Source organism: Cynocephalus volans, chromosome 4 (genome assembly GCF_027409185.1).
Source record: "Cynocephalus volans isolate mCynVol1 chromosome 4, mCynVol1.pri, whole genome shotgun sequence".
NCBI lineage: Eukaryota > Metazoa > Chordata > Mammalia > Dermoptera > Cynocephalidae > Cynocephalus > Cynocephalus volans.
In genome coordinates this window covers 145,837,106-145,857,279 of record NC_084463.1, presented here as the reverse complement: position 1 = coordinate 145,857,279, position 20,174 = coordinate 145,837,106, and the positions used below count along the sequence as shown (strand labels likewise).

The 20,174-nt window shown below is 39.2% G+C and overlaps 1 protein-coding gene across 13 annotated transcripts in view; it reads left to right on the top strand.

The window, feature by feature from the left end:
* Positions 1-7,592: 7,592 nt before the first annotated feature.
* Positions 7,593-20,174, top strand: part of CELF1 (CUGBP Elav-like family member 1) — a 65,008-nt gene continuing 52,426 nt past the window's right edge. For all 13 annotated transcript variants that reach the window (XM_063092959.1, XM_063092948.1, XM_063092947.1 and 10 more), the window contains exon 1: positions 7,593-7,754. The gene's annotated coding sequence lies outside the window, so the exon portion shown is untranslated. The remainder of the gene's footprint in view (positions 7,755-20,174) is intronic.

Genomic DNA, 20,174 nt, shown 5'->3' with positions numbered 1-20,174 from the left:
TCTAGACATTTTATATACATGGATATATACAATATGTAGTCCATGTATACACATTGTACACATATTGATAAAGGTCATTGAAATCATACTGATAAAATTTTGTATCATAATTTTTTTTCACTGAATGGTGCTATAAATACTTTCCCTATTGTTATTATTTTCTCGTGTGGCTGGCTGGTGTGGGGATCCAAACTCTTTACCTTGGTATTACAATACTGGGGCTCTAGCCAACTGTGCCAACCACCAAGTCTTCATTTCCTATCTTATTATATTGTCTTTATAACTATTATTTATAACAAACCTAATTACTATACCATAATGTGATCATTCTCCTATTATTAGACATTTAGTATATTTCAAGTTTTGTTATAAAATATTTCTTTTTTTTTTTTTTTTTTTTTCTTTTTTCGTGACCGGCACTCAGCCAGTGAGTGCACCGGCCATTCCTATATAGGATCCGAACCCGCGGCCGCTGGGAGCGTTGCCGCGCTCCCAGCGCAGCACCCTCCCGAGTGCGCCACAGGCTCGGCCCGTTATAAAATATTTCTGGTATGAACATTTTTCCTATATTTATGTATTTTCTATATTTAGAATTACTATATTAGGATAGTTTCCTAAAAGTGGAGTTAACACGTCAAAGGATCATTTACAATTTTTGCCTTTGGTTTTTTTGGTGCTGGTGGGTACGGGGACCTGAACCCATGACCTTGGTGTTAGCAGCAGCACGCTCTACAATTTTTGCATTATATAAAGTATATAACCTGAAAAGTTCTATCTCTACCCCATACCCACTCCTCAAAGATACAGATTTTTATACACATATATTCTTCCAGTGTTTTGTTATGAGCATTTTCATAATAGAATAAGTAAGAAACTGGAAAATTGGTCTAACTAGTTAGCTCAGTTGCTTAGAGTATGAGGTTATAACACCAAGGTCAAGTGTTTGGATCACTGTTCTCAGCCAGCTGCCAAGAAAAAAACAAAAAAAGAAATGGAAAAATTGAATAAATTGAACAGTGAAAACCTATATAACCACCATCTAAATTCTATTAACATTTTATTGTTTGTTTTATCACATACTCATGTCTCAAATCATCTTTTTTTTTTTTGGGGGGGGCAGCTATCTGGACAGGGATCCGAACTCAAGACCTAGGTGTTATAACACCAGGTTCTAACAAACAATCTTATGTTTTATTTTTTTTTAAAGATGACCAGTAAGGGAATCTTAATCTGTGACTTGGTGTTGTTAGCACCACGCTCTCCCAAGTGAGCTAACCAAATATCCCTACATAAGGATCCAAACCCATGGCCTTAGTGTTATCAGAACCACACTCTCCCAAGTCAGCCACGGGCTGGCCCTAAAGCATCTTATTTTTAACGCACTTAAAATATACATATTTTATAAAAATTTGCTCATCCTATGTTTACTGTTCCGTAATATACTTTTTTCATTCGATGATATTTATGATTATGCCATATCATCGCAGACAGATGTAGAATTACTTTATCCTTTTTCAAAAGCTACGTAGTATTCCAATATATGGATTTCAATTCAACTTAAAAATATCTATTGAGTGGTCTCTATTTTCCAGCACTTGGGATACATCAATAAACAGAATAGATTCCTGCCCTCTCTTGCCTTGCCTCTATGAACTTTATTTTAGGGTAACCAAGTATCTCCTTTGTGAAGTCTCTTTACGGGAGACCTCCTATTAATACATGTGGAAGGGATGATAGAATTAGAAACTCAGCATTTTGCAATCCCTAGTAAAATAATTAATCCAGTCAATACTCATCAGTGTATTAAAGCCTTAGATAAAACACTTACAGGAAACTTGGCCTTAGAGGAATAAGGCTGAAGTCACCTCACCTACTGATGAATCTCTGCCTTACTAAAAGCAGGACAGACAACCAGACATCAAAGGCCTCCCAATATGATGCAATGTGGTACTCACAGCACCCCCTTCAAAAAAGTTGAACTTTAGTGTAACCAGGCCTCAGGAGCTAACTTTCATTTACAGGAAATAGAGAGGAGAGCGGGATAAGTTAAATGTCATCATGAAGGAGCAAGAGACAAATCCAGAATGTGGGACATTCTACAGGGGCAACTGACCCAGTTTCTTCAACAAGTCAAAAGTATGAAAAAAAAAAAAAAAAGAACGGGGGAAGGAGCTGCCTCAGATTAATAGAGTACTAGAGACATGCTAGATGTAATCTGTTGGCTATTTGTTTTTTTTTGTTTTTTTTTTTTTGGTGGCTGGTATGGGACTGCAAACCCTTAGACGTTGGTGTTATAAAACTGAACTTTAACCAATTAAGCTAACCAGCCATCCAGAATCTTGGTTGAAATGAATCAGCTATTAAAAGTCATTTTTTGAAATAATTGGAGACATTTGATTTGGACTGATAGTACTAAAGAATTATTATTAATTTTGTTAATGTGGCCATGGCATTGTTACCATGTAAGAAAATGTCTGTAAATTGACTTACTCTTACTAAAGTATGTAGATATAAAATACCATATGTGGGATTTGCATGAAAATACTTTACCAATTAAAAAGACAGATTAGACAATATGGCAAAATATTCATCATTGTTGAATATGGGGATTCTTTTTTTTTTTTTTTTTTAATATGGGGATTCATTATGTCCTTCTGTGTACTTTAAAAAAATATTTTCATAATAAAAATTAAAAACAGTATTGTTTTTACCACATAAACAGATAGTTAATAAAAAGTAGTGAGCAGGCTGGCTGATTAGCTCAGTTGGTTAGAGGACAGCCTTATAATACCGAGGTCATTGGTTCTGATCCCTGTACTACTGGCCAGCTGGAAAAAAAAAACAACAAAAAAAACAAAGATGAATAAAGCAAGGAGTCTTTGGGCTGGCCTGCGGCTCACTCGGGAGTGTGTGGTGCTCACAACACCAAGTCAAGGGTTAAGATCCCCTTTCCAGTCATCTTTTAAAAATAAAATAAAATAAAATAATAAAGCAAGGAGTCTTTTATGAATTTTTCATCAAAGATTCAACCACATTGTTATGTGCAGATATTCTTCATTAAATTTTAGTGCCCTATAATAATCCATTATAGGATTATATTATCATATATTTACCCATCCTCCTGTGATAGAAATTTAGGTTGATTCCAGTTTTTTTTTTTTAATTATTGGGTTTTCTTTTTCTTTCTCTCTTTTTTTTTTCTCTTTTTCTGATTCCAGTTTTTAATCAATTAAGAATGTATCAGTAAGTGGTTTCACCTTTTATGCAGTCAAATCTTTTGTCACCTTAGTTTTGCTTTATAGTTTTGGGGGGGTTTTCTTTTTTGAAAAAAAATGACCGGTAAGGGGATCTTAACCCTTTACTTGGTGTTGTCAGCACCACGCTCTCCCAAGTGAGCAACTGGCCATCCCTATACAGGGATCTGAACCTGTGGCTTTGGTGTTATCAGCACCACAATCTCCCAAGTGAGCCACAGGCCAGCCTCTTATAGTTTTTGATTATAATATTAACACATGCTTGTTATAAAAAAAAAAATGTAAGCACTTAAAAATTATATAATGTAAAAAGTGAAGGCCTCTTGTAATTTTATCTCAGGAGTTAATTAGAGCTGAGTGCGTATTCTCCTAGGGATTTGCTTTTCTTTCAGGAACCATTAACTATCCACCAAAATCCTTTATCCACTTAGAAGAAGTATAGAAGATAGTTATTTGAGTAGCCATATGCTCAGTGTCCCTTGAAGTTAGAGGTGACATGGGACCCAGTTTTCTCCAATAGAAACATGAAGTGTGCAGGCATCACAGGACCAACAGGTCTGGTCCATAAAACCCCTGAAATCTCCCCCATACTTTTTATTTCTTGTGGGCTAGAATCGTGATTCAATGGCTGGAATAATCTCAGCGGGAATGAGTTATAGATGACCCATTAGTCTGGGTCACTAAATAACTGCTTAGAGTAGAAGCTACCCCAACTCATTTTCCCATCAATTAATCTGTTAGGGGAGAGAAATAAACTTCTATTTTGTTTCAGCTATTTATTTTAGGTCTAACTGTCACAGCAGTTAACCTACTGTAACTAATATATGTGCATTAGTCAGGCTCTGAGTTGCAATGTGAAACCCATATCCATTGGTTTTTTTTTTGACCAGCCAGCCAGCCCCTAGTTTGGGCTATTATTAACAAAGCTGCTACAGGGCCGGCCTGTGGCTCACTCGGGAGAGTGTGGTGCTGACAACACCAAGTCAAGGGTTAAGATCCCCTTACCAGTCATCTTTTAGGGGTGAAAAAAAAAAAAAAGCTGCTACAAACCATTCATTTAGCAGAGAAAAGTATTCATTTCTGTCAGGAGAAGAATTGCTGTATAAGTGTGTTTAGCTTGAATAGATACTGTCAAACAGTCTTCCATAGTGGTTGTACCAGTTTTCATGCCTACCAACAATATATGAGAGTTCAAAAAAAAGACTTCACTGCAAATCTCAGGAGGGAAAAGATGATCTCTTCACATGGTAATGATCAACCGGATATTCACATGAAAAAGAAAGAAAAAAAGGAAGGAACTTGACCCCTATATCACACCATACACAGAAATTAGAGATAGATCATAGATCTAAATGTGAAAGATTAAAACAATAAAGGAGAATATTTTCATGATCTGCGTAAACAAAGATTTTTTCAACAGAACACAGAAAGCACTAACCATAAAATTAGGATCTATAAATGGGACCTTATTAAAATTAGGAACTTTGTTCAACAAAAGAACTATTGAGAGAGTAAATGTCAAGCCACAGGCTGGGAGAACATATGTGTAATATATATATCCGACAAGGAACTTGTAATTAAAATATATAAAGAACTCCTACAAACCAACAAAAAATATATAATTGGTAAAAAAATAGGAAAAAGGCCTTAGTAGGCAGTTCACAAAAGAGAATATCCAAATGGTCAATAAGCATATGTAAAGGTGATTAAAATCATTGGCCATTAGGGAAAAAATTTAAACCATAACAAAATACCACTGTACCCCTACCAGAATGACTAGAATTAAAAGGATGATAATACTAAGTGAGGAGGTAGAGCTAGAGCACTGTTAACATTTTAATATGTATTCCTTCTGGTTTTTTTTTTTTTTTTCTTCTCTCAACAAAAGCACTCTTTAACAAAGTTCGGATCATATTATAACTTATTTTTAAACTCAGTTGAATTTATCAGTTATATTGTACCTATTAATTTGTTACCTGTTTTATTCACTAAACTAGTATTATGATTTTCCCACAATTACATACTTTTCTCTATCATTATTTGAAATTATATATAATGTTCTAGGCTATGAATATACCATTATTTATTTAATCAATCTCTTTTTGTATCAAATTTTATGCTACTTAAATGATGTCATGATCCCCGCACTTACCCATGATTATTTCCTTAGAATAAATTCCTAGAAAGGTATGTAAAATTTCAAATTCCTTTAGACAGATTATCTGAATTTTACTCCTTCCAGCACTTGGAGAGGACTTGTTTTCTTGCACCCTTACTAACATTGGCTATTTTTAAAAATAAGTCTTATTTGTAAGGCAAAATATGACATAGAAAGCTGTACATACTCTTTCTAATCTCACATCAGGCATTTTTCTATTTGGATTGTTTAGTATTTTGTCTATGCTGCTGAAACCCTGTGAAGTTATAAGACCCATTTGCCTGTTCTTTCTTTGTTCTTTCCTCCCACCTTTGGGCTGATAGGCTGTGGCCTTCCTAGGTACCTAGGAGCGTAATTGTTAACTAGTATCCTGCAAGTAGTTTCTCTCCTGCAAATGGGAGCCCTAAGTCAAAGGGCAGATAAAATAGAAAAAAGTTTCTGGTTGCCCTTCAAGAAATATCTATCGAGCCAGACACTGGAAAAGCACTGGAGATATAAAAGAATATCAAGATGGGTGTGCTCCCTGCTCTTATTTAGCTCATGGGCAGTTTCCAGAAAGCTTCTAAAGGCTAAACAATTCATTATTTATTGAGTATCTACTATGATTTAGGCATTATCTAGGCCCAGGATAGATGGTGTTAGTGCATTGGATATAAACAAAGCAATGGGCCAGCAGCCACTTAGCTCAGTTGGTTAGAGCGCACCCAAGGTCATGGGTTCAGATCCCCATACTGGCCAGCAGCAAAAACAAACAAAAAGTGATGGTAAAAACAAAGCAAGAAAGGAGGATTGGAAGTGTGTGAGCCACTTGAATATCTGGATGATTCTATGGAGCACAAAAGGAGGCAGATTCTCTGCCTGAAACATTTCTATAATCTATGGCAGCTGGGAGACGAATACAAGATTAATTGTGGTAATATTTGTGACAACATTCTGTAAGCTATAACAATCTATAAGCATAGGATGTTTTCAGTATATTACTTATAAGACTGTTAACAAGGAGATCATATATCAGCATTATGGATATATATAAAGCCGCACAATACAACCAGGGAATATGGTAATGTCCAACTTAGGGTCTAATTTTTCCCATCTATATGGTGCCAGAAAAACTGTTTTTTTTTCCCTCCCCAAAGGGGAAAGAGGCGCTTCCAACACATGGGAAAACCCTTGAGGCTTCTGCTTGAGAGCTCACTTGTTTTTTGTGATAAAGTAGGGTATAATCAGTATTTGTGGGTATAAAAATTATTTGCTCTGGGAAGCCAAATGATGCTACAGACAAATCATTTGAAAACCCATGAATTATTGGCCCCAAAAGTCCCAGAACGAAGTTTTCTTTCTCTAACTGCATTCCATTGTCTCATAAGGTCTCTAGCACCTGCGGAATGAACAACGTTGGCTTAATCTACAACAAATCGTTGTGCTGTTTGCATTCCATCTAGACCCAGAGATTCCTGAGTAACTCGGAAGTAAGTCTTTAGAGGCCTAACCTGGGTTGTTCAAAAAATTTTTTTTTTCTTTCTGGGAAAATTAGGTTAGGGCTGGGAAATCAGTCTCTTAATAGAATCCTCACGAGCTTCCTGCCATCGCAGGGATTTTTGCTAATTTGTGCGTTCACACTGCTCATCATCTTGCTAGAAGGCACTCCCCTAACTCCTTGCAACACACTCACATTGCACATCCCAGCACAGAAGAAGGCCTGGACGCTGTTGCTCGTCTGTCGGAGGAAATGGTGCCATGTGCCCAACGTAGGCCAACCACCATTCACTCATTCATTCATTCCTTCATCAAATAGTTTATTATGCGCATATCCAGTGCCAAGCAGGGGTGCTTGCCCGTCAGGGTCATCCAGAGCTCCTGAGGGTGCGCTGGAAGAACCAAGAACTCCAGATTCCCAGGCCGGGGTCTTCCCTCCGGTGGAGACCGCAGACAAAGAGACGTGCTCTAGCAGCTCCCTCGGCTGAGGGCTCCGCCCGCCGCCCCGGGGTTTCTTTGCGGCTGCTGCTCCACTCCCCAGCCCGAGGGGGCGCTGCATCGCCCGGCGCTCGGCCCGGCCCGCCCCTGCACCGCCCTCCGCTCAGATCGGCGCTGCGGGCGGCGCCGCGGTGGTACGTTCCCCCGCACCGCCCTCCGCCTCCTCCTCCTTCTCCTCCTCGGACCTCCCCGCCGGTGGTAGGCGCCGGAAGTGCCGCCATTTTGGGGTGTTCTGCTCTGGCCGCAGCGGCAGCGGCGGCGGGACGCGGAGGCTCCCCCGGGACTCGGCCTCAGCGGCGAGGCGGCGGCGGCGGCTGCGGAGGCGCAGGCAGCAGCTGAGGCAGCGGCGGGCTCAGGTGCAGCCGCTGGTGAGTGCGGCGGCCGAGGGATAACGGGCCGCAGGAGGGAGAGCGTGAGGGAGGGAAAGGAGGCAGGAGGGAGGTGCCGCGGGGCGGGTCCGGTGCGGGCGGCCGCGGGCAACAGGGCCCTCCGGGCGCGGCCGCTCCTCGTTCCTCGCGCCCTGGAGGCAGGGCCGCGGTCTCCTCCCGCGTGTCGGGGTCCTCGGCTCCCCGGGTCCCGCCGCGCCTGTCCGGCGCGTGCCCCCGCGCCCAGGGAGACCCGCCCTCCTCGTGGCCTTGCCCTCGCTCCCCGCGCCCTTTGCCTTCCCCCTCCCAGACCACAGGGTTTCGTTCCCTGCCCTGGGGCAGCTCTGGACTTTTCTTTCCGACCGCGGTGTCGGACCCAGGCTGCCTGCCCGACCGGGACACCCCTTCTCTGCTCCTGTCGCCCCACGTGTTTTTAGTGCCCACTCCTGGGTCTGCCCCAGGATCCCCGCTTAGAGGGCAGCGCTTCTCCGGTGCCTCGAAAGCCCCCTATTCATCGCCCCGATCCGCTAGGGCCTTGGCTCGCCCTTCCCCCCCACATCAGGTGCTCACCCCGTCGTGGCCTAGCGCGGGGAACACATACATTAAAGCGCTTTCTTCGCTAGGGACCTGGCTTTGAATTTAAAACTGGTGTTGTCTTGGTTGTGGTCCTCCGGGCAGGATGTTGTTTTAATTGTCTAAGACCGTTGCACATGCTCTAAGGAGTTTCTCATTGGTTTAGGCTCATCCCCATAGTTGAGGGGAAGGTGGTGAGATTTTGGTAGGAGCAAAATGGAATCTCTTTCTCGCTAGCAGTTAATGTTGTGTGTTTATTACTCTTGAGTAAAAAGGCTGTGTAACAGTTTTAAAGAACAGCGACTGCTTTATAATGTCTGCAGTGTAAGAGGTTACAAATACTCAATGAATCCTTTACGGGAACTTCACCTTTAGAGGTCTTTTAATGAAAATCAAAAACATTATTGTCTTTGATTCTCCGTGAATTGGAGGGGCTTTAATTGCATTCTTTCACCTTTTCCACAAGTGTAGCATTCTCTTAGAGTGCTATGGAAGTTTGTTTCTCCGTAAATCCTTGGTGATAATGAAGGTGTCTCATATAATCACCAAGGGTTCTTTCTGTTTTGGCATTAATGAGACCACTTGGAACGTCACGGAGTTACCATAGCATGCACAAACTATTGCTACAGTGGTTTTTTCCTCATGACAATTTTTATATTTTTCTGTCTTTACTTACCGAGTATGTGGTTTCTGATCATGAGTTAGCCAAGATTGAAGCAGTGCTGCTGGTAAAGCAAAGCTGTAGCTTTCAGCTGTTGCTTTAACCAGGAAGGTTATGGTTCCCGTAGTGGTTCTTTCCTCATGGCTGTCCACCACCTGTTTCCATTAAGGATGGCTCTTGGCCCAGAACGCAGGCCTCAACTTCTCTAATCATTCATTTTTGCCTTTAGGATTTTCTTATGCTAAGATGGTATCTAGAGTTAAGATTCATTAGCAGGAGGGGCTGCTAGAGATGAAACATCTTTTCTAACCCGGTTACTTTTCACATGAGGAGACCGAGGCCCCCAGAAGTTCAGTGACTTAGTTGGCCATATATAGCCAGTGCTCTTAAAAAATATGCTCTTAGGGCCGGCCCGTGGCTCACTCGGTAGAGTGCGGTGCTGAGAACACCAAGGCCTCGGGTTCGGATCCCATATACGGATGGCCGGTTCGCTCACTGGCTGAGCGTGGTGCTGACAACACCAAGTCAAGGGTTAAGATCCCCTTACCGGTCATCTTTAAAAAAAAAAAAAAAAAAAAAAAAATGCTCTTATCAAGCAGAGTCCTGTGGGGAAAAATCAAACAAAAAGTTTTAACACAGGTTTTTAAAAACAAACAAACAAACAAACAACAAAAACACCAAAAAACAGTATCTTGAGCAATAATGTAAGTTGCCCTTCGAGATGTGATGGAACAGAAAGGGCCCTGGACTTGAAGTTAGAAGGCCTGGGTTGTAATCCTTGCTCAGTGAGTTACTATTATATGAAACTTGTCCAAGTCACTCAACTGTTTGATCCTCAGTTTATTTTCATCTGCAAAATGGAGGAAATAGTGTCTGTCTCACATGGTGTTGGTTCAGCTTCAGTGCAGTAATATGTGAAAGTACCTGTGGTGTAATAGGCAGACAGTGAAATTTTGAGCCACATGATTTATTTTCCTAAAGATTTCCTTTTATTTTTCTTCCTTTCCTTCTTTCTTTCTTTTTTGGTGACTGGCCAGTAGGGGGATCTGAACCCTTGACCCTGGTGTTACAACACAGTGCTCTAACCAGCCGAGCTCACTGGTCAGCCCCCATTTATTTGTCTTACAACAGAAGTTACAGATTCATTATAAAAAATACAGATAAGTCAAAAAGGAAACTTACCCTTAGTCCTACCACTCAGATTATTGTTGATATTTAGTCTTTATCTTTTTCATCCTCTTTATATGCTGTAGAAATTTTATTATTTTACCAAAATAGGGCTTATCCTAGTCACAGTTTTGTGATGTGTTTTGAAGATTTAATAATAGGTGCTAGGCATGGTTTGTTTTAACAACTACAATTTAAGCGGTGCTCTGTATTTAATAGCTTCTGCACAAATGAGGTATGCCAATGGGTATCTCAGCAGAGGAGCAGAGAAGTCCCACTTTTAAACATACGCTGGGCTGGAAGAAGAGGAAGAAAGGAACATATACATACTGTGTGTATGTCTTTGCATGTGTTTTTTAAATAAAAATTTGTGCCATGCTCCTAAATGTAGAGTGTGAGTCCTGAATTCCATGTCCCTTCCTGTGATTGGACCTAAACTCTATTTTCCTGTGAGGCTGGACCTAAAAAGGAGTTGGGTGGGTAGAAGGTGGTGGTGGGATGCCTTGGAGAGAAAAGAGCTGTCACCTGGAGGGCAGGGTAAAGTAGAAGCATAAGCTCCTTTCTGCTCAGGGCTTTGGGTACTCCCAACAAATTGCTCTGTTCTCTTTAAACCAGTGAATGATAGGATTTGGTTAAGCCATTTCCTCTTCCTTTTTTAAAAAAAACAGCTTTATTGAGAGATAATTCACATGTCGTACAACTCACCTATTTAAGGTGTACAATTCAGTGGTTTTGGTATGTTATATTATTAATTTTAAAAAGTTGTGGTAACAAAAATTTGTCATTTTAACTGTTTTATATTTGCATTTTTAAAAATTATGGTAAAAGACACATAACAAAATTTACCATCTTAACCTTTTTTGGGGGGGGGGAGGGGAACCGAACCCTTGACCTTGGTGTTACAAGGCCGCACTTTAACCAGATGAGCTAACAGGCCAGCCCCAACCACTTTTTTTTAAAGTAAGGGGATCTTAACCCTTGCTTTGGTGTTGTCAGCACCACGCTCCCCCAACCATTTTTAAATGTACAGTTCTGTGGCATTAAGTACATTCACCTTGTTGGGAAACAGATCTCAGAATTTTTTTTATCTTACATATCTGAATCTCTGTACCCATTCAGCAACTCCCTTTTCTCCCCTTTCCCAGCCCTTGGTAACCATTATTCTTTTTGTTTCTATTAATTTGGCTGCGGTAGATACCTCATGTAAGTGGAATCATGTGGTATCTTTCTTTGTGACTGACTTATTTTACTTAGCATGTCTTCAAAGTTCATTCATATTCTGTGACAGAATTTCTTTCCTTCTTAAGGCTGAATAATACTCCATTGTATGTATGTACCACATTTTGTTAACCACTGCATCCACTTATGGACATTTGGGTTGCTTCTACTTCTTGGCTACTGTGAATAGTGCTGCTATGAACTTGGCTGTGTAAAAATCTGTTTGAGACCCTGCTTTCAGTTCTTTTGGATATATTCCCAAAAGTGGGATTGCTGGATCATATGGTAACTTTACTTTTAATTTTTTGAGGAACACGCATATTGTTTTCTATAGTAGTCTCACTGTTTAACAATCCCACCAACAGTGCACACAAGGGTTCCAGTTTCTCCACAACTCATTTCTCTTTTTTTGATAGCCATCCTGATGGGCGTGAGGTGATATATCATTGTAGTTTTGATTTGCATTTCTCTGATGATTAGTGATATTGCGCATCTTTTCATATGCTTGTTACCATTTGTAAATCATCTTTGGAGAAACGTCAGTTCAAGTACTTTGCATTTTGGCAACTGGCCAGTGAAGGGGATCTGAACCTAAGACATTGGTGTTATTGGCACCACTTTGAGTGTTTTTTAATATGAGGGTAGTTCAGAAAGTTCATGGAACAATAGAATTAAAAGATAATATGAATCTTTGCATAAATTTTTTTTTTTTTTTTTTAAAGATGACCGGTAAGGGGATCCTAACCCTTGACTTGGCGCTATCAACACCACCCTCTTCCAAGTGAGCCAAGGGCCTGTATTATTTGATTTTTTATTGTTGAGTTGTAGGAGTCATTTATATTTTCTGGATATTAATTCCTTATGAGATATATGATTTGCAGATATTTTCTCACATTCTGTAGGTTGCCTTTTCACTCTGTTGATTGTGTCCTTTGATAGCACAAAAGTTTAAAACGTCTATGTAGTCCCATTTGTCTATTTTTGCTTTTGGTGTCATAGCTATGAAATCATTGCAAAACTTCGTGTTGTCATGTTTCCCCCTATATTTTCATCTAGGAGTTTTATAGTGTTAGGTCTTACATTTAGGTTATTTGAACTATTTTTGAGTGTACAGTTCAGTAGCATTAATTACATTCGGATGGTTTGCAATCATTACCATAATCTTTCCAAAATGTTTTCATCATCTCAAACAGAAACTCTGTAACCATTAAGCAATGTCTCCATTTTCCCCTCCCCCCAGACTCTGGTACCGTGTAATCTACTTTCTGTGTCTATGAATTTTCCTATTTAGATATTTCTTGTAACTGGAATCATGCAATATTTGTCCTTTTGTGTCTGGCTTTTCTCACTTAGAAAAGTGTTGTTTTTAAGATCCATGCATGTCGTAGCATGTATCAGGACCTCATTCCTTTTTATGGCTATGTTCCTTGCTTGAGGTCAGGGATGTCTCCATTTTGCTCTCTTTCCCTCGGAATTTTATAAAGGTTGTTGAACTGATTAAAATTCACGTTCTTCATATGGATAGCCAATCACAGAGGGATATCCACTGATGTATTCAAAACTTTTGAAAATTCAAACATCCGCATGCATAGAATTATGTAATAACCTAGATTACAGTTCATAGCATCATTTCTGATTTCTGATCTAATCATTAATTTCCAGTCTTTGAATGTACAGCATTTTCAAAGTATGTGTTATATACTGAAAAAGTATCACATGAAGAGAACAAGAATTGACAAGTTTCTGCCTGTGCTTTATACCTATAATATGTGAATGGATTTTGTTAGAGAGGCATACTGATCTCCAGGTATTCCATATCGTGTGCAAATAAATTTATAAACCTGGCATTAATAACCTAGTTAAATAAGTAATTAATTCTTCTGGGTAACAGCATTTTGAAAATATTCATAGGCTTCCCAATTTGTTTTAGTATAATGAAACTACTCAGAGTATCCTTGAGTTGCAAGAAAGACTTTCTTCTTAAGATAAGCTTTTACTTATCTTCTTGGAGATTCACAACTGATTTTGGTCTGTCTCATCTATTTTTCCTCTCTTGGGTTTTGGACCTGGCCTACCACTACATTTTTCTCCTCTCCAGTAATACAAAGAGTTTAATATCAATCCTTGGGGCATGGAAGTTTTATTCAGTCAACCCTGTTGTCCCAAAGAGGTATTACAACCTTCCCAGTACTTACCACATAGGACTTTTTAGTATCAGGGAGGACATATATACCTTCCCCCGCACTGCCCCCCGCCAACATGAACCGTTCTGTTGTTTAGAACTATCTTTGATTCTTGATTTTTTTCCCCCCTTGTGGCTGGCCAGTATGGGGATTCGAAGCCTTGCCCTGTGGTATAACACCATTCTAAACAACTGTGCTAAGCGGCCAGCCCACTTATTTTTGATAATATTTAGAAATAGAATGTATTATGGGAGTTCAAGTATTTCAGAAATATAATTTGAGCTAGGAATTTATTTCTTTGTAGAATGGAAATTCTTTGGAATGTCTAGTAGATCCCAGAGTTGATTACTATTAGTATAATCTTATATTTACCTGCACACTTTTGCTAGAGGTGCTATTGCACACTGAAAGGCAAACGGCCAGTAAAGTAGAAACAAGAAAATTTCAATAAAAATCTGGAGAATTAGGCCAGTTAGCTCAGTTGGTTAAGGGTGGTGCTGATAACACCAAGGTTCAAGGTTCAATCCCTGTGCCAGCCAGCTGCCCAAAAAAAAAAAAAAAAAAAAATCTGGAGAATTAGTCTTCCCATAATTCAGGGTTGATTCTTTGATTGTAGAATTCTTAAAATGGAAATTGTGGTTTGAAGTAATGATGTGCTTTTAAAGCATGGCCTGGGAAGGATAGCTCATTGTTCTTTGTGGAATACTTGGGTGATAACGGTTTCTTAGATTCATCTTCACAGTCTCTACTTCACATAAGAGTCTATTGATAGGAGGCTTCTATGTTCAAAGAAAACTGAAAAATGCAGGTGTATATATTGGATTTCTAATATGAGATACTTGGATCTCTTCCTAATTTAATATTTAGAATTGTAGTGTAGATGAAAGATTTACCCAATTTTAGCTATTTGCTTTGTGAACTGTATTGTACAAAGAATCCTTATCTGTACTTTGTAACGTGCTAAAAGGAATTTTCTTCATGATATCTTTGTAACTCTCTCTCATAAAATTGGCTATTTAGAATCTCTTTAAAGTACAGGTTTCGGGGCCGGCCCGTGGCTCACTCAGGAGAGTGCGGTGCTGACACCACCAAGGCCACAAGTTCGGATCCCATATAGGGATGGCCGGTTTGCTCACTGGGTGAGCGTGGTGCTGACAACCCCAAGTCAAGGGTTAAGATCCCCTTACCGGTCATCTTTAAAAAAAAAAATAAATAAATAAAGTACAGGTTTCCCTACGGAATTAATCAGCAGAACTGTTCTATATTTATTTGTTAACCTCTGCTGTGCTGTGGAGGCCGAGTTTGTATATTTTAGACTTTGCTGAGTTCAAGACTTGTAAACTTTCCATATTCTTTCTGCTAAGGAACTCTTTAATTCTCCTAAAAACTATCTCACAGGCCAGAAGGATAAATACCAAAGTTTTCTCTGGGCAGTAGGATATAGTTGGTTTTTTTCATTCATATTTGTTGTTTTCTAATTTTATTCAGAGAACGTGAACCTCATAACAATGAAAACTTATATTATAATCAGACTTTTTTCCCTCAAGATGAGAAAATCTAGTTAAGGGAGACTGTATGAGTATATTTCAGTATTTTAAATGATTTAAAGCATTTTAAACCTTAGAGCTTTGTGAAGTTTTTTTTTTTTTTTTAAAGATAACCGGTAAGGGGATCTCAACCCTTGGCTTGGTGTTGTCAGCACCACGCTCAGCCAGTGAGCAAACCGGCAAACCGGCCATCCCTATATAGGATCCGAACTCGTGGCCTTGGTGTTATCAGCACCGCACTCTACCGAGTGAGCCACGGGCCGGCCTCTTTGTGAAGTTCTGATGTGATACTGAATCAGCCGACCTTTTTGCCACCTTACAAGAAATAGTCTCATTTTCAGAAAGCTTTTGGGTCACCAAACTTTTATTTCTCTTCTCTTTCACTGAGAAAATTTGGCAGCAAATATGGTTGCATTGAGATATGACAGATCTACTTAATTGGTTTTAATGTGTCACTACTGGGACGTGCTCATATGTGCAGTGTTGCTTTAGGAAGACCTGTTCACCGACTTTGTGACCGCTTCTTTTTACAGCTATGTTCAGCATTGACAAAATAGAGTTGAATAATTTCACTTTATTCCCACATTAAAACTTCATTGAAACTTTATTTTTGAGGGGAAATGGTTGTAGTTTGGGGATTATACAAAATGAAGTTTTTTATTCTAGAGTTGTTTAATTTTGTAGTGTTATGCTTTTAATTTTGAAAGGTCAGTAGTTTCATTTACATGACATTGCCATATGCTTCAGCAAAAGAATTGCTGAATTAGAAACTGTCACTACTTTCTCATTGTTCTTTTACCTTTTTGTTTCCTGTAAGAATGAAGCAAGCTCTTGCAGAGACTGTGGGACTGTGTGATATTTGATGATCATGTGTCTACTCCTGTGAGTAGACTGTCTTTTTTAACCCAATATTATTTGGACATCTATTTAGTTTTGTACAGATAATTTACTGTAGGCGTTTCCCTGTTTCTTTGTGTTTGTAGCTTTTGTGTGTGGGAAACATTCTCTTCTCTAATCCCCTTCCCCTACACTATAACCACAGTTTCTTTCTCTCCTGGATGAATTCTGTCTGGGTAATGTTGCAGCTAACTTACCATACCAGGTTGGGTGGGATGGTACCAGTGAGAAACACCTGTACCATTTATTGGCCGCTTGCCTAATTCTGAGTGCTGTCTGAACAAGAGTCTTGTGGGAGCCAGGGGATGAAAGGAAGTCAGGTGGTGACAACTACACTGTGATTACTACATGGTGAAATAGTACTGTTTTGTGGTTATATAGTCATTTTAAGCCTTTAGCAGGCTTTCAGCAATGTTATTTCACTGGAAACTTTATGTGGTAAAAGACTACAGTATTCATTCCTTAGGTCCACATTTCTTAGATGGCTAGAGCAAGAGGAGCTGTTATCACATTTTGTGTTTAGGAGTGTTCTTCAGCCCCTCTTTGTTCATGGTTCAATTCCTGTTTGTTATTTTGTGTAGTAAACCTTTTTCATGGAGCTTTTCTGTCCATTCCTTCCAGTACCAAATTGTAGGATATGATTTAGCATGTTATTAATGTTTTTTTTTATTTCAGCGAGATTTTAAGCTTTTTTAAGGATGGAAACTGCCTTATTACTTAGAGTGTTATGTATCTTTTTTGGGGGGGGGGTCAGACATGTAATTCCTGCTCTAATTATGCTGTCTTCTAGCCCCTCTCGTAGTTTTGGGGTTTTTTTTGGCTGCTGGCCAGTTTGGGGATCTGAACACTTGACCTTGGTGTTATCAACACCATGCTGTAACCAACTGAGCCATCCAGTGAGCCTTAGCCCTTCTTGTAACAGCTTATTGGACCAGGGGTAGACACCTGGCCCAAGCAGGGTAAATCAGTTTCTCTTAGGAATTTGAGATTGGAACTGAGATTCAAGCCTTTAGGAAACAAACAGGTCACCTGAATTCAAAGAACTCAGGACGTATAAACTCAGATGCTGACATGCAGCCAAGTTCAGGCTCATTTATGTGGAAGCAGTGAGGCCTATCTATAGGGAGGGAGAAGTAAGTAGATTCACACAGAAAGAAGCATAGATGAAAAATGCAGCTTTGGTGAGAGGCCAGCCATCATATGCAGAATAGAAGCCTGGATGCCTGAGGGCTTTCCAGGTGTGGTCCTGTTCTGGGTTTCCTGAGATGCTCTAGTACCCTTTCAGTTAATTTCAGTTTTGTTTGTTTTTTTGTGGTGGCTGGCTGGTACAGGATCAAAACCTAGACCTTGGTGTTATCAGCAGCATTCTCTAATCTATACTGAGCTAACCAGCCAGCCCCCCAGTTTTTGCTTAAGGTACTTTGAAGGAGGTTTCTGTTACAAGCAGAAGAGCTTTGAATGAGACTTAGTACAGAGCTCTGCATAGCACTCTTTAAGTTCATTTGAATTTTTGAATAGTCATGTCAGGGATCATGGCTGTTTGGAAGATTGCCCATTTTCTGCCAACAGCCTCCTCAACCCCAGGCAAAAAGCTGCTGGGGGTCTTGGCTCTGTGTGTAGTATACACATTTGCTTACATTATTGCTTTTGGTGTCTAGAATGCTTCTTTTTGGTGCTTTGCAAGATCAAGATTATGAATTTTATTTCCTTTTTTAAAACAAGTTTTTAATGATTATTTGTTTATAAGTAGTTTTTCTAGGTATATAAGAGTGATAAAATAATACTGTTATTTAAGATAGGAAACTTAAAGTGAGCCACCACTTTTTGGCGGGGGGCTGGGGAAGGCTGCTGGCCGGTACTGAACCCTTGACCTTGGTGTTATATTAACACCTTACTCTAATCAGCTGAGCTAAACCTCTGACGAACTGAGCTAACTGGCCAGCCTTTAAAGAATTTTTGTTTGTGAGGCATATGGATTCAGTCTTTTCTTCATTTCTAGTTAAGTAACACATTTGTTTTAGTTTCCTGATTGTTTCCTCTTAAAAAAAAATGCTGATGGGCTTGAGTAGAACACAATAATGTGGGTTGAACGGCAGTTGAGACTTTAAACAAAGGGTAATGGTGAGTGGCTATGTGCCCAGTTGATGGAGTGAGTCTGGTCTCGGCTCAGTTAGTAACTTCATGAATGATCTGTAATAGGAGTGTTTTTCTCTTTGAGAAATGTTAATGAGGGAGAGAGGGAAGCTCTGAGAAAGACAGTTTAGTGCTTCTAATTCTCTTTTTTTCTTCTTGTGATTATTTGGTTTCTAAGTTGAAATACTTTATTCCAGAGAAAAGTAAAAATTTCCTGTAATAATGATCAGGAATTAAAAAGAGACGAGCTAGCTTCAAACTGTGGATTTATATACAGTTAGAAAGGAATAGATCTGTAGGGTAGAAAAAAACTGGAAGACATTAAGAGAGGCCAAATTGTAATTGCAAGTATGTATCTAAACAATATTTATGCCTTTATGTAGTATGCTTATAGTACTGAACTAAATGCTGTGCATAGAGTCCAGTGTTTACTCATATTGGAGCCTTGCATAAAGTAGGTACTTGGCAAATATTTGTTGACTGCTCTATGTCTGGTCGAATGGCACTTTGATTTTATTCTTTGAGACAGTTCAGTATTACGGGCTGAAAAGGAAGAATACTTAAAATTCATATTCTGTGAATTTAAGTCATTGTCTTCTGAAGATAGAGTACTTTAAAGCCCCAAGGAGTTTTCTTTTAAAAAAAAAAAAAAAATGTAAGCAGCTTTCCACTGGAAGATATTGGTTAAGATTTGTGATTTTGAAACTGCATATTGTATATTGCCTGAACAAAGTCAGAAGGCTCCTAGACAACCTTGATTTTGGCTCTATTTACCATAGCTCCAGAGAATAAGAAAAGGAGAATATGATACTCTTGGCAGTCTGTGCTTTTTTGCTTTTCTGGGCCAAGACATGCTTTTCCAAATAAAATCAGAGAAATTGTAAACTAGTAGTAAAAACGAATAAAGCACCCAGGAGTTTGCCTCCTCTCATGTCTTGTAGCTCTGTTTTCTCCTTTTTGTCTCTTAGACTGCCTGATATTAAAATAATGTGGCAAAACTATCCTCTGGGCTCGTTCTTCCTACTTCTTCTTTCAAGTTTATAGGATATAATCACGGAAAGACACCATGTTTATTATATATGCATTGTTTTTATTGTATACTGTCTCTTTAATAGCCTTTGGATAAATTTACAAGTGCAATTTTAAAAAAAAGCTTGCAAACATCTTTACTGAACTAATTTGGGTTATAGATGGGGTTGGGAAACTCTAAAAACAAACCCTTGTGGACCTGCTACAGGAAAGCTTAGGTGAGTAAATGTAGCAAAACCAGATATATTTTTGTGGAATATTTTGATGCTTATTACCTACTTTTAGCTGACATTTCCCATCTACTTAGAGCCATTTTTTTCTTTTGGCTTGTGAATTTGAAATTCATGTTTTACTTTACAAAATGGTTGTGAATTTGGTTTTCAGCACATTTTATCTTAGTGGCATTTATATTTAGGCTTTTCTTTATCTTTTTTTTGGGGGGGGGGCAGCTGGCTGGTACAGGAATCAAACCCTGGACCTTGGGGTTGCAGGTACTTTCTAGCCCAAATTGTTGTGGATTGGGCCTAGGATAGCTTACGTTCTAGATTATCACCATGAAATCAAATGATATTTTTACGTATTAATATTCATTTGTCTGGGCTAAGCAAGACCTATACTCAGAAAGACGTTATTCTGTTCCAGGAAGCTTTACAACTTAGAAAAATGTTTTCTTTTGATTTCTGACTGCTCTACTTCTCTGAACAAACCAGATCCACAGATTCGACTTGTAAATAATCTGTTTTCTTAAGACATTTTCTAACAGAACAGTCTCCGAGCTGCTGAGTGGCAGCACACCTTTAGCCGGAGTGGCAGTTCATCTCTCTGAGTCACATCACCTTTGTCTACCTACACACAGCAATTTTGGAGGCAGACTAGGAATTTGACTTATACTTCTCTGTTCCAGTTCAGTCATTTTTATTTTCTGTTTCTGATGTATTTCTAACATAATTGTATAGGGAAGCTGAAATTTCTTGAACTTTGGACAACTTTGAAGTTTTGATAGGAAGATTAATAA